General features: G+C 40.7%; 1 pseudogene; it reads left to right on the top strand.

Moving 5' to 3' along the window:
- Positions 1-506: 506 nt before the first annotated feature.
- On the top strand, positions 507-1,286 carry LOC123798603 (small ribosomal subunit protein eS4, X isoform-like; annotated as a pseudogene).
- Positions 1,287-13,889: the final 12,603 nt, after the last annotated feature.

The following is a 13,889-nucleotide window of genomic DNA, read 5'->3' as shown; positions in this document are numbered from 1 at the left end:
TTTTAATAAATGGTATTGGGAAAACTAAACAGCCACATGCAGAAGAATGAAATTAAAATACTATCTCAAACCACACATAAATATTAACTCAAAGGGAATTGAAAACTTTAAAGCCAAACCTGAAACCAAAAACTTCCTAAAAGAAAACATGGTCAATGGTCTTGGCAATGATTTTTTGGATCTGACTCCAAAAGCAAAAGCAACAAAAGCAAAAATGAACAAATGGGACTACATCAAACTAAAAAGCTTCTCCACAGCAAAGGAAACCATCAAGAAAATGAAAAGCCAACATACCAAATGGGACAAAATATTTGCAATTCATATATCTAATAAGGGATTAATATTCAAAATATATAAAGAATTCCTACAACTCAAAAGCAAAATAACAAACAATCCAATTTAAAAATGAGCAGAGGATCTAAATAGACATTTTTCCAAAGAAGACACAGTGGCCAACAAACACATGAAAAGATGCCCAACAGTCTTTTTCGTGCCATAGCACAGTCATGACTCATGGTCCCAAGAAGCATCTAAAGCATGTACCAGCTCCAAAGCACTGGATGATGGATAAACTGACTGGTGTGTTTGCCGCTCATCCATCTACTGGTCCCCAAAAACTGAGAGAATGTCTCCCTCTCATCATTTTCCTAAGGAACAGATTTAAGTATGCCCTAACAGGAGATGAGGTCAAGAAGATCTGTATGCAGTGTTTTATTAAGATTGATGGCAAGGTCTGAACTGATATAACCTACCCTGCTGATTTTATGAATGTCATCACCATTGACAAGACTGGGGAGAACTTCCATCTGATCTATGACACAAAGGGTCATTTTGCTATTCATCAGATTACACCTAAGGAGGCCAAGTATAAGTTGTACAAAGTAAGAATGATCTTTGTGGGGACAAAAGGAATCCCTCATCTGGTGACCCATGATGCTTGCACCATCCACTATCCTGATCCCCTCATCAAGGTGAATGACACCATTCAGATTGATTTGGAGACTTGGAAGATTACTGATTTCATCATGTTTGATACTGGTAATCTGTGTATGATGCCTGAGGGTGCTAACCTGGGAATATTGGTGTGAAAGGGACACCCTGGTTGTTTTGATCTAGTTCATCTGAAAGATGCCACTGGCATCAGATCTGCCACCCAGCTCTCCAACATTTCTGTTATTGGCAAAAGCAACAAACCATGGATTTCTCTTCCCCATAGAAAGGGTATCTGCTTCACCACTGCTGAAGAGAGAGACAAAAGACTGGTGGCCAAATAGAGCAGTGGGTAATATGGTCTCTAGGTGATGTGGTTAAGTCTTTATACTTAACTAAAGATAATAGAGCACAAAAAAGAAAGAGAGAGAGAGAAGGAGGGGGGGAGGAAAGATGCTTCAGCATCAGTAATCATCAGGAAAATGCAATCAAAACCATAGCCTTGCATCTTTAGAATGGTTACTATCAAAAAGACAAGAAATAATAACTGTTGGCAAAGATAACAGCATTGCAGCATTATTTACATTAGCCAAGATATGAAAACAATCTATGTGCCCATGGATGGGTGAATGGATAAAGATGTGATACACACACACACACACACACACACACACACACACACACACACACTAGAATACTACTCAACCACAAAAAAGAAATCTATTTTCAACAAAATGGATGGACCTTGAGGGAATTATGCTAAGTGAAATAAGTCAGAGAAAGACCATATGATTTTACTTACATGTGGAATCTAAAAACAAACAAATGAACAAGCAAACAAAAAAAAAAACCAACAAAACACACAGATAAAGAGAACAGTGGTTGCTAGAAGGGAGGGGTCAGGAAATGAGCAAAATCAGTGAAAGGGGTCAAGAGGTGCAAATGTCTAATTATAAAACAAATAGCTGGGGGGCGCCTGGGGGGCGCAGTCGTTAAGCATCTGCCTTTGGCTCAGGGCGTGATCCCGGCATTCTGGGATCGAGCCCCACATCAGGCTCCTCTGCTAGGAGCCTGCTTCTTCCTCTCCCACTCCCCCTGCTTCTGTTCCCTCTCTCACTGGCTGTCTCTGTCATGTGAAATAAATAAATAAAATCTTTAAAAAAAAAATAGCTGGGGCACCTGGGTGGCTCAGTCAGTTACACATCTGCCTTCAGCTCAGGTCATGATCCCAGGGTCCTAGGATCGAGCCCCACATCAGACTCCCTGCTCAGCGGGGAGCCTGCTTTTCCCTCTCCTGCTCCCCCTGCTTGTGCTCTCTCTCTCTCTCTCTCTCTCAAATAAATAAAATCTTAAAATAAAATAAAATAAAATAAAATAAAATAAAATAAAATAAAATAAAGCCAGAGGGATGTAATATACAGCATGGTGACTATAGTCAATAATACTTTAGTGCATACTTGAAAGTCATCAAAAGAGTAAATCTTAAAAGTCCTAATGACAAGAAAAAGATTTTTTTGCAACCTCGTACGGTGACAGTTGGTAACCAGACTTATTGAAGTGATCATTTCACAATTTATACAAATATCAAATCACTATATAACACTATATAACAATGTTATATGTCAATTATATCTCTCTAAAAATAAATAAAATAAATGCAATTACACACACAAATTGTGGGACATGAACATATTTAGTTAGGTGACAATGGTCATCTCTGAGGCTAGGATTTGGGATTGAATGGGATGGAGTAGATGACTATATTTTTTCATTTTAAGTCTTAATGTAAATATTACTTTAATTGAAATATTAATTTTTAAATAATTTTCAAAAATAAATGTAGCCCTGGTTATCTCTCACTCTCTCTCTCTCTCAGAAAGAAAAGTGAGTTCCCAGCTATGTCTTTCTCAAAGGGGCTGACTAGTGAACTAGGTGGATAAGGAGGTGAGGAGTCTCCTGGGTAGGGCATCCCAATGAAAACAGAGCCAGACAGAGTCAGTTGGACCCAGTGGTAGAGCCTTAGTCCTCAGAAGGCAAGGAGAGCCCAGTTCATGCATAGCACACCCCAAATCCCCACTGAACTCCTGCCTAAGGGTTATGGAAAAGGGAAGTGCAGCTGACCCTTGAACAACATGGGTTTGAACTGCACAGGTCATCCACTTACACATGGAAGTTTGTCAATAAATACAATACAGTACTGTAAATGTGTTTTCTCTTCCTTATGGTTTTCTTAATAACATTTGCTTTTCTCTAGCTTACTCTGTTGTAAAAACACAGTATATAATACATATAACATACACAATGTGTTAACTGACTATGCTATCAGTAAAGCTTTCAGTCAATAGCAGGCAATGAGTAGCTAAGTTGTGGGGGAGGCAAAAGTTCAACAACAGATTTTCAAGTGCACAGAAGAGTAGGTGAGGGAACCAGTGCCCCTAACCCCCACATTGTTCAAGGGTCAACTGTATAAGCAAAAAACACAGACTAATTCACTTAGAACTATGTAGGGGCACTCAGCCCAAAGACAGTTCAGTCTTGGAATCCCACTAACAGAATGTGTCCTGAAAATGGGGAAATCCCTGGCACGACCCTTCCCCATCTGGGCCCCTGTAGAGTTCCAGCACATTGGAGCAGCATCCAGAGGAACACATTGTACTAGAAGAAACGGACGTGCCTTCAGAGACTCATCAGAGCAGGGCAGGAGTCTGAAATGTGTAAACTGAGTGCCGGCTGATCTTGCTCACGAGGCACATGTCAGGTACCTCCTGAGGACTCTCCAAATTCCCTTGGGGGATTTGCAGCCATCCAATAGGCTGTGTGAGCAGATGGAGTGACACCAGCAAGTTCAGTACCTTTCCGTTTCTATAGCCCTGTTGCCCTCCTGGGCTGGTGACCTGAAAAAGCAAATCTTCCTGAATGAGGTACAAATGTGCTGGCTCAGGCATCTGGCTCTGGCACAGAGTTTTACCTGACCAGCTTGGAGTGCTCTTGCCATGGGCAGTCTTCCCGAATAATACCAATCAGAGAGAACATAAAGCTAAGCAACTGCCCACACCCCCCAAAAAACTTTCAGGAAACCACTCATGAGCTGTCACCCCTCAGACAGTTCCACTAAGTCTGAGAAAGGGGCCATGACAAGGGGGCAAGTCCATGGCTGCCGGCTCCATAGTCTGAGTTCCACAGCCTAGGAAGAACAAGGGACCCCGGTGAAATGAGCTCTCAGCTATAGTGTCTGCTTTTCTCCATGGCCAGACCCTTCATCTTGGCCCCTGGACACACCCTCACCTTGAGGAGTCAAAGCCAAGGCATGATCTTGATGCTTGGGTACCAAGGAGGAAGCTCCCATCACCTCCTGAGAGGCAAAGCAGCATTTCTGTGCCTCTTCCCTTCCTCTGGTGGTTCTGCTGTTACCATGCATAAGGGGAATTTTCCCCTTGAGGACCATTTCCATTTCTCTAACAGCAGGGCCTCTCAGAGACCTCATTTGAACCCCTAACCTGCCCTTTCCAGCCCAGATACTCCAAGCCACACATCCCGTCATTCAATGATACAGCCTCTCCTAAGGAAAATTTCCTGTTGTCTTTCATAGGTTGATCCTTTTCCTCCAGCTGGACATTCTAGAACAGCAAGGATCCACCTTAGACATCTATTCTATTGTCCCCAAAGCACCAGTCCTAGCCCAATAAATAAGCTGGTACTCAATAAATATGACTTCACTTATGTTTCAACTCAAATGGCTAGTTTCATAAGGAACCTGAAAAGGGGCTTATTAGGGGGGAAAAAAACAAACAAACAGAAAATTTTACAGGTCCTTCAAAGTGTTTTTGATATCCTCTCCTTCTTTTTCAGCCCCTTCTGCAACCCCCCGCATGGTAAAAACACATAAATAAGAGTCTAATAGAAGCCAGACATTTAAAATAACATATTTTCAGAAGATTTTTTTAACAAAGCTTGGACGCCTGTGCAGGCTGTAAATTTACAGTTGATGATCTTCTGCCAGAAGTTCTTTTGGGCGCTTACAGCTGTGAAATACAATCTTTAGTTGACTACACAACCCCTTCTTGCTCCCAGTCTGATTCCAAAAGCCTGTATTCCTGACAACATAACTCATCACAACAATAATGAAATAACAAGAATATTTATTTGGATTTACACACCACCTTTCACCTAAGGGTCCCTGAGCAACTTGAAACACAGCTAAAACGGTTCCAAACCATGTACCTCTCCAACTTGGATTTAGAAGCTAAAAAAGGAGTCAGTAATTCCTTGGCAAAAATCATACACTTTTCCCATAAATGGAAATAGTGAGTCCTGGCTCTTCTTCAATAATCTTCTCTACCCTCCTTACACCTTTCTTCTTTCCTGAGAAATAAACCATTGGCATAATCTAGACCCTGCCTTTAGATTTTATTGTTTTGTGCTTTGAAGGTTTGTGCGGTTTTTTTTTGCAAAAGGTAAGTATACTATAAAAATTAAGTGTCTTTCTACTTTGCAAGATTCATTGAAATAACTTTTATTTGGGATACCTAAGAGAATTGGGAAATTCCCTCTCTTTTTTATTTCCTTATTTTTTCAACACTTGCATTTTTATTTTTTCATGAACTATAGCTATTTCTGTTTTTTAAGATTTTATTTATTTATTTGAGAAAGAGAGAGCATGAGGGGGGAGGGGAGGGAGAAGCAGACTCCCCACTGAGCAGGGAGCTTTACATGGGGCTCCATCCCAGAACTCTGGGATCATGACCTGAGCTGAAGGCAGATGGTTAACCAGCCGAGCCACGCAGGCGCCCTGAATTACAGCTAGTTCTTTACTTGTTTATCCTCCTCTGCTACATGGAGAAACTTTTTAAAAAATAAAATCTATATTTGTACCTTTTCCCTTTGTAGGCCAATTTCTCTCAGTGCCGTGTGCACAGAGTATATAGATCTGTGATGAACTGACTTGTTTCTGAGTTGCATCCACATTTAAAATTTTTCTTAAATATATAATGACATCAATGTTTACATTAGGGTACAAATGAAGGGGTAAAAATAGCAAATGTCTAAACCCTATCTTTCATTCCACTGGACCTAAACAAACAGCTACCAATGGTACTAACCATCATCACTAGAAATAAGGAAACCAATTTGCTAGACCTACCAGCACAGAACCCAGATCTCCTGCTTTGGTCAAACACAGCATTAGAGGGAAATTACTCTGAGCCCTTGAATTATTTCAGCCCTATTGCTGGACATATAAAATAATGACTCTTTTAGAAAACTTTGGCTCTTATTCACTCACTAAATCTAAATAAGGAATCTACAGTGTGTCAGACATCGTGCTAAGGGCTGAGGATACAAGAATGTAAACAGCACTGCCCTGCCCTCAAAGAACTTAGAGTCCAGGGAAGGAAGCCATCAGAGCAACAGAGAGCAGGATAACACTGTAAGCAGCATGACGTAAAGATGCACAAGGTGAAAGCAGCTCCATTGGAACCGCTGACTGATGCCTCTTCCCAACCACAGGCTGGGCTGTGAATATACTGGGCTCTGAACCTACTTCCCTCCTCTGGAATATCTAGCTATCATCACAGCTGGGACAGTGCCTTGTCTTGGCATCCTGAGAGCGGTATTTCGCTGCATCCTCTAGAAGCTTTCTGGCTTCTTCCCTGGATGCCATCTTTCTGTTCTCTCTTGGCTCTTTACTCTGGAGCCCACAGGCCTGCGTGTTTTCTCTTTGTACTTTAACACTGTGGCTAGATGATATTTTCAGATATTAATGTTTTTTTCTCTATGTATTTGTTTGTTTCCTTCCTCCATTTCAGACTGGTAGCAGTCTTGATATGCCATGACTTCCAGAAGGCAAGCATCAGGGCTGAAACCAGAAATAACCAGCAAGTCCTTCTGGCTTTTTTTCCCCCCAAAAAAACATGTTTAAGCCTTTAATGGAACTCGGTGGTTTGGAGAAAAGATGAGAGAGAGTGTGAAAAGCAGTAAGGAGGGGGCTTCACCCTTCCTTTCTTCTCTGCCCTAGAAAGAAATATCCCTAGGGTAAAAGTAGGAGACGAAGGAAGAGAGATACCAAAGGGTCCCAGAGCAGCCATGCTTCCCCATGATCCCATAATGTTGACAGCAAAACTCCAGATGGAAGGGCTGGGTGGAGTTTAGGCTAGGCAGACAAAACCCCAGGCAGCATCACATGGCATAGCCATAAGAGAGAAAAAGGGATCTGATAGGAAGGGTGGCAGCCTTAGCAGTAACCTACCAGGAAAGATGACCAAGGACCAGATAACCACTCTGCATCCTGATGCCTTAGCATTGCATAAGAGGAAGGGAAACTCAAACAAATGAAGTTAAACTTTTCCCCAGACTAAATGAAGGGATGCTCAGTATGAAGTGAAGCTGACTTATGAATGATAACATACGACATCTCTAACATACCTGAGTTGTGTGGGCTGACTAGCACCACACTCTTCCTGGATGCCCTTCTCTATGCACAGGGCTTTATCCCGTGTTGAATTCTAGATCTAAATCTCAAGTTTTGCTTCCTTCCCCTACAATGTGGACTGATATTTCAAGCTGCTTTCTAAACATTTCATTTCAAACCTATCAAGCCCTAAAGTGACTTCTATCTTTTTTATTCTTCCCCACCCCCACCTTACCAACCCAGTTCTCTCCCCCATATTCTTTTCTTTGACAATAGCATTGAAGTCCACTCATGTTAGAAACCTCACATATACCCTTAGTTCCTGTATCTCCCTTACCATCCAGACCAGTCAGTCGTACCTTAGGAATCCTCTCCATTGCCTCAGTCATATCCATTTCCCAGGCCTCAAAATGTGTACTCTATTCATATATTGGCCTCTTCACTGGTATCTGTGTTATCAGACTCTCTTCTACCCCGCCCAAGGTATCCAAGATCCTAGACACTTCCAGCTTCCTATTAGAGAAAATCCACATTCCTCATCAGAGAATACAGGACTCTGTCTAAATACAGCCTCTGACTATTTCATCCTCCACCACCTTCTATACTCTGCACCTACATACCCTCACACATGTACCCCAGAATCTTACCACCTCTCATGAGCCAAGAAGAGACTATTGCTAAGCAATGGATTAGGAAGTGGTAAACTTCTGGCTTAGTCTAGATGATAAACTGGTTCATAATTAATCATGAAGAAAGTCAGAGCTAATGTGAAAAAAAATCTTCCTTGGTTTCCTTCTAAAATTCTTTCTTTGTTGCAAGAAAACAAACCCAGGAGAGTCTGTCACTTAGAATAATGGTCAACACGAACGGCAACTAAAGCTGAATTCTGTAAGGCTGCTCTGGCCAGCCTTCCAAGAGTCCTTGGCCACTTGTGTGGTGCAGTAATATTGCCATTCTTACAGGATTTTTGTAAGAGTGAAGGAGATAGTTGAGAGAGGAGGGGAGTTCTCTGTAAACATCAAAGTGCTGTACAAAATGTAAGGATTCACTCTTTCCTGTAAATAAATATTCATTCATTTCTTTCTTTTACAATTCAAAATTCCTTAGAAAAATACAACTCACAGAGGGTCTGTCTTATGCAAAAAGGAAATGCCACATACCCATGAGAATCCAAATCATTTTTAAATGAAAGTGTGTTGGGAAATGGGAGGGTACCTTTGACTGAGAACATGGGAATCCATATGAATTCAGAAACATTACACCATGGTTGTTATCAGCAGGGAAGCCCTGGTGTGTCTGGCTGAATTTTTAATATTCTAGCTTTTTAATCTTGCATGACTCTCCCTGGCAAAGTCAGTCCAAAAGAAGAGACGCTTAATAAACATTTGAGGCTGGGGACTAGCTGTTTGTGAAACTCACTGTCCATTAAGTAATTGTAGGTTAGGCTAAATAAAATGTTTTATGGAGAGTAATATATCCATGGTGAGGCTTCATTAAATATGTTACTGTTTTTATGGCCCCTTCAGTATGGAAAACAAATAACCTGTCCTTGTTCTCCAGAGACTACGCTGACCCTCAAACCTACTCTGCACTTGCCTTGCATGCAGATAGAGTATCACAGCTGGTTTACAAAATATAAGAGTGCAACCAGTTCTCTGCTGCTTACCGGGGCACTGATAATACATGATGAGGAATAAAGTTTTATTTCAGTATTCCCCGAAGTGCATTCTATGGAACATTTGTTCTGTAAGATGTTAACATATATTCTGAAAAAATGAAAAGGAAGGAGCCAGCCATGTTAAGTGGCTCCTTCATGAGCAAACAGGCTTGAGAAACAATAGGTTAAACGAAGGTAAGCAATTTTCCTTCCTTCAGGATATTTAAAGCCTTCAATAGGCCAAAATGCTCTGTGAATCTCCTAGAGGGGAACAGAGTAAATAGAGCACCTCTAAAATTATTTGACCATAGAACTTATTTTCTAAAGAACACAAAAGGTACTAATGTTCCACAGAACATAGTTTAGAAGAGGCTGTTTTATTTAATAAAGCCAAGTAACCAATGACAACCAGTTCAATAATTTCCAGAACATCATATTTCTCAGTGAAAGTCCTAAGCAAGGGAACATCCCCCACAAGCAATATTATTACAAGAAGCATAAGACAGAATCATCTGCAAATGAAGTTTTGAGTAAAACACATTAAGATTTCACTACAGCCTGAGGATCTATAATTCAATACTTGAAGTCATTGTTTCTCTTATGGAGAATAGGAAACAAAATTGACAAAGGAAGTTGCCATATTTTCTATACTTTGCTGCAGGATGACAATTCTTACTTAAGCACAAGAAGAAAAATATTAAAAAATAAAAATCCAAGTATGTTTGCTGTCCATATTTTCCCTTACAATTATAAAAATCATCTTAAGAGCAGCAAGCTTATAAAGTCATGTACGACAGCCAGAGTGGCCAGGGTGACCAAGAATAGGAGCAGCATTATGAAAAACCTCTCATGTGACTCTATGTTGTCATCACATAATGGATGCTGACAGTGCCCCTCCTGGATCCCTTTTACCTGGCACACACCCCCCCCCACCATTGTCATGAATGTTGGTTACTAATAGCTCCAGAGGCTTCCTCCCAGGAGAACTGCCCTCTGCAGAATAGGAGCTAATCTTATCCAGTAGATTATACCACTCATCCATCCCAGGGCAGCTTGTAACCAGTGACTGATGTGAGATACAAAAGTCTGGCCTCCTTTCCTCAAGGCAGGACCAGCTATGTGGTACGATTCATCCGCGGAGCTCTTCAGGAGATCAGGTTAAAGCTGGCCTCCAGCTGGCCACAGCCCTGCTTAGCTCCATGCCTGGCTGTATCCTATTTCCCCTACTCTCTTGTTCCTGAGACCACTCCAATAACCAACATATATCCAAATGCCAGTCGCAGGCTCTGCTGTTAGGGAATCCAGCCTAAGACATCTAGTTTACAACTTTGTATCTAAAGAGACAGTGCTTTCGTTCAATTACAATAATACAGTTCACAATGGCTTGTCCTCTTACTTGCTTCAGGAAACTTACATCGTGTTCTAATAGGAGGCCTTAGATCAGTATTTCACATTGTGTGGTCTTGGATCATGCACATTAGAGTTATCGGAGTGCTTGCTAAAAAGTAGAGATTGCTAAGGCCCACCCCAGACCTACTGAATCTGAATCTCTGAGAGTGGGATCCACAAATTATATTTTATATATCAGATACTTCTGAGGTAGTCGAGTTTAAGATCTAGTATCAAGATGCCATGATTTAGCCAGCTTCCCCCCACCACCTCCCTCCCTGCAGTAACTGAGAGGCACTCTCAAGTCAAGCTAACTTGTCTTCTTACCTTCTGCCTACTGATAAACTCCTCTGAAAGAAAACAATGCATAAATTTCCAAGTAGAAACTTCCAATGCGGCCTATAGAGAGAAAAAAAAATGAAACCCACGCAGATTATTGTCTTAGCTAATGACAAACTACTTCAAAATGTAAATTTTGTTTCATTTCTTTGAAATTGAAAAATGTGATTTGAGACGACACTCTAAATAAATAAGTTGGAGAAGCTATGTTTAATCATCTAAAATCAATTATTTCTAAGTATTTAGGAGCTATGGGAAGGAAGACAATCTGAAAACATTTTTTTCAAAGCACAATGCAGAAAAGATCTATAGTAGCTCATAAACATCCAAATTGCCATATTTATTCATCCCACAGAAGTTGACTGTTGCTTGAGAATTATTTACCTAAAAAGTCTCAGATCTCTGTATACACTGTGAAAAACATCACTGAATGCCATGTTTTTGCATACCTCTGACAAGCATGGGACAACCACAGTTGTTCACAAGTACCTCAATCAGCAGGACAATCAAAATTAAACACGGGTGTAAATTAGTGACAAGAGATCAAACAGAGCCCCAACAGCAAACTTGCTGTCTACCATTGAACCAAGATAGGTCAAGAAAATCAGGGGTGGGTGGAGATGGCTTCTAGGGAATGGTATTTACTGAGAAGCAGCTGATTCAAGCCTAGACTACTTGGCAGGCAGACACCTCTCTTCATTATCACTGTTTTGGAGTGTGTGTATGTGTGTGTGTGTGTGTTGGGTTTTTTTGATCCAAGAGAAATGAAATTATCTTGATTCAATGCCAAACAGAGCAGCCACGCAGTTCCTCACTGGCCGGCATTTCTTAATGACCATCTCATCAGGGATCCCAAAATGAATCAGCCACCCCTGGAAAGCTCACTCACCCCTAGAAGATGTTCCTAATAATTATCTAGTGCTTGGTTAATACAGAATACAAGAGTGCACTTCTAATCAAAGTGAAGCACCCTTTCAAGTCCCAGAAGTCCAAAAAGCTACGTGGTAGGAGGATATTGGATTGTCCAATTTGTTGTTTTCTCCTGGAAGTTGAATCATGGACTGTGTGATAAAAAATCTAAAAACAAAACTCAAAGAGAAGTCTAAACTTGCAAGTTATAAAAATACATTAAAACCAATATTTTTAAGAAGAGATATGCTAAAAATAAAGTGTCGCAAATAACACACTTTTGAAGGAAAGGCAACTCTACAGGTATAAACATGTAGTTTCCAAAGTCCAAAGTGGTTCCAATGTGTCATTTTTAAATGAGCTCAAAGTTCCTTAGAAAATGTGTTATTAGGGTAGCTTCTGTTGGGGAGAAAGTTATACATATCACTTAATGGGATTAACACACAGATATCCGGGGCCACACCTGTCAAGAGCCAGCATCCTTACCTTGAATTTCATAATCAACGCTGTTGGTATACCACGGTAAATTGACCAAGAGGATTTGGTCATCTGAAAAACCTGAGATTTTCAAACAGACACAAGGAAAAGGAGAAAGAACTATTTTAGAGAAAGGATCCTGGCAATGGCAACACTAAATACAAGAATGCTCCAGGCTTGGGGCGCCTGGGTGGCTCAGTCACTAAGCGTCTGCCTTTGGCTCAGGGCGTGATCCCGGTGTTATGGGATCGAGCCCCACATCAGGCTCCTCTGCTATGAGCCTGCTTCTTCCTCTCCCACTCCCCCTGCTTGTGTTCCCTCTCTCGCTGGCTGTCTCTATCTCTGTCAAATAAATAAACAAAATCTTAAAAAAAAAAAAAAAAAAGAATGCTCCAGGCTTATATCAATAAACAGTCTCACTGCCCTGACAGTTTCAGGAAAGGTAGGAAGAGACATGACGATTATGAACTCGACTCCTCAACATTAATTCCTGTGGAAACACTAAGACAAATCACTTAACTATCTATTTGAGGGCACCCAGAGGAGCACCAAGTTCAAATAACCTTACCTGGCTCCATGAAAAACTAGCCCGAGAGCACCCATATAGCCCTTCAACTACAAGTTTAATCTACATGGTGTCTACATAAAGGAGGCAGAATTAGAGGTAATTTCCTCAAGAAATTCAATTCCACTCTACATGATATTCTTAGCAATTTCTTATTAAGATATGGTTTAGCATCTAACTGGTTAAAACCCAGACCCAAACACAATTATAGCGGCTTGGTATCCACCCAAGCACCATAGAGTATCCTCACAATGAAAGCTGTGATTAAAAGTATGCACCTCAGTCCTTCAGATGACACAAAGTTGAATGGGGCTGCTTAAAAGTCATGAAATCCTAATTAAAAACAAGTATAATAAAAGGAAGAAGAAAAGCTCAATTTTATTAGTCATCAGGGAAGCACAAGTTAAAATGATGTATGGTATCATTATGTACTACCAGAATGGTTAAAATAAAAAAGACTGACAATATGACATGCTGGTGAAGGTGAGGAGCAAGCTGATGGGGAAGTAAAATGGTTCAACCAATTTAGAGAACTCTTTGGCAGTATCTCGTAAAACTGAACATACATATACTGGATGTCTCAGTAATGCCACCTCCAGGTTTACAGCCAACAGAAATGGGTACATATGTTTACCAAGTTACTTCAAGTTTTAAGCTATTGTGAAGAATGCTACTATGAATATTCACAGAGCATTCAAAAATTCAAAAGTAGGCAAAATAAAGCAATAGTATGAGAGGTCAGGATAGGGCTACCCTTGAGGCAGGAGTAGGAAGGGGCTTCTGAATGCTAATAATATTTTGTGTCTTGATTCAGACACTGGTTACACAGATCTATTAATTTTGTGAAAATATTTTGAGTTATGCATTTATAGTTTAATACTTATAAGTATATACTTATGATAGTATTGTATGCTATATGCTATAAACTGAATTGTATTCCCCAAAATTCATTATGTTGAGGCCTAACCCCTAATGTGATGGTATTTGGAGACAGGGCCTCTGGGAGGTAATTAGGTTTAGATGAGGTCCTGTGAGTATGGCCCTTATGATGGGATTAGTGCCCTTACAAGAAGAAATACCAGAGATCTCTCTCCCTTTGCCACGTAAGGACACACAGTGAGGTGGCTTGCTATTTGCAAACAAGGAGGAGGACTCTCACAGGAACTAAATGGGCATCACCTTTTTCTTGGATCTCCCAGCCTCCGGAGATATAAGAA

The sequence above is a fragment of the Ursus americanus genome, chromosome 11 (genome assembly GCF_024610735.1).
Source record: "Ursus americanus isolate L20-20 chromosome 11, mUrsAme1.1.p, whole genome shotgun sequence".
Lineage (NCBI taxonomy): Eukaryota > Metazoa > Chordata > Mammalia > Carnivora > Ursidae > Ursus > Ursus americanus.
Note: the sequence above shows the minus strand (reverse complement) of the source record. Positions and strands in the feature narration are given on the sequence as shown.